At 36.5% G+C, this 1,748-nt stretch overlaps 1 long non-coding RNA gene across 1 annotated transcript in view; it reads left to right on the top strand.

Annotated features, from left to right (window-relative positions):
* The first annotated feature begins 819 nt into the window (after nucleotides 1-819).
* Nucleotides 820-1,748, top strand: part of LOC114074426 — a 2,944-nt gene continuing 2,015 nt past the window's right edge. The window contains exon 1 of the long non-coding RNA XR_003574824.1: nucleotides 820-1,025. This is a non-coding gene — a long non-coding RNA (uncharacterized LOC114074426). The remainder of the gene's footprint in view (nucleotides 1,026-1,748) is intronic.

A 1,748-nucleotide genomic window follows, 5' to 3' on the forward strand; every position in this document is an offset into this window, starting at 1 on the left:
GAGACTTCTCTATCTAATTCCAAGGGTGATCCACTTCACCCAGACCAATATAGATTCCTCTTTCCTTCTTAGTCCATTGTTCGAACTCAGACCTTCTAGACTTATGTTTTTATTCTTTATTTTGGGGGTTGCATCCCCTCTACTAAACTATTCGATGTCTTGGTACTATGACTTTCAGGTTCTAGGGAGTTTATTCCGCAATTGATTTAATTGATTGTTTGAGTTTATGGAAACTCAAACTTTTAATTGTTTTAAGCCCTTTTTCTTAGTATTTTATATCACAAGTTGATTTTAAAATGGTCTGATAGGTTAGGTTCGGACTGATAGTTGATTCTCCCATCAAAAGGTTAGTGTGATTGTCACTCACAATGAATCAGTCTTGACATAACAGTAAAAATTTGTCCATATTTACATGACCCGTTTGATGTAAGCACTTTTTATATATTCAAAATTTAATTAAATAGATAATAATTCATATCGTCAATATAGGATCATAGATTACATCAATGGAAATAAAGAGTCTTAAACGGGTTGAAATTGCATATTAAATTGGCTCAACTGAAGTTTCTTTTAGAATGGGTTAAGGCTTGAATATGTTGAGATTGAACTCAATTCAAATTATCTTAAGCCCAACCCATAAATTTTTGAATGGATTACCTATATTTGGACTCATTTTGACATCCCTAAGTGTATTATTTTTGACATTTTGAAAGATATTGTAAACTAAACGGGCCAAAGTTTTGCCGAACCCGGCCCAGTAGTCCATATATTTAAACAACAAGTTTGATTAATGGTGAAGTAATCAAAGCTAGGCTAGGGTTTAAGCTATGAAGAGAAAAATCAGCAGAGGAACGATGCCTCCAAAGTTGGGTAAACCTGAAAAAGCAGATGCTTTGAAGCAGTTAGGGACTCATGTGGCCCTCTTTGGGGTTTGGGTTGCCGTAATTCGAATCACCCCTTACATCCTTCATTATCTTTCTGATCAGAAAGAAGAACCCGTGCTCAAGCTCTAGATTCCTAATCAGGTAATTTTTTTTTCTTTTAGGCAAATTAATAGGTATGAAAGCTAATAATTTAGTTTCCATCGCAATTCTATGATGTGCTTTTAAAATAATCATGTCAGAATTTGAAAGTTAGATACATTTGCAAGTACACCTTGCTATTGGAATAGAACGATAACAAACTTGATCAGTTCGCTCACTGCAGTTCTACATAGACTTGGAATTTCTTATTGGGTCAACTTGATAATATTTTCAATTGCTTATGTTTATGTGTTTAGCTATAATAACATAAGGGATACAGAATTTGTTCTTGTTGTATGGGGCATATCGATTGGACTAGAGCGCGGTCGGTGAAACGGAAGCTCTCTTTTAGGTATTAAGTGATAAGTATGTGTTGACGAGATTTAAAGTAAGTTCTACAGAATGGTTGTCAGGTTAGACCAACATTTGTTATGCATTATGAGGCAAAGTCTTGACTAATGACACATTCAGAAGATAAAAGTAGTGAATTGAGGGTGTTTAGATAGATGTGCAGACATACTAGGAGAGATATCATTAGGAACCAAGTTAAACGAGGTAAGATGAGAGTGGCCCTTGAGGAGGACAAGATGACCAAAAAGGTTGAGATGGTTCTGTCAAGTGAAACGGAGGTGTGGAGGCGCCAATGAGGAGGTTGAGAGGTTGGTTTTGGCAGGAACTCAGAGAGGTATAGGTAGGCTAAAAATGAACCCGGGGGGGGGGGGGGGG

The sequence above is a fragment of the Solanum pennellii genome, chromosome 10 (assembly GCF_001406875.1).
Source record: "Solanum pennellii chromosome 10, SPENNV200".
NCBI classification, from domain to species: Eukaryota; Viridiplantae; Streptophyta; class Magnoliopsida; order Solanales; family Solanaceae; genus Solanum; species Solanum pennellii.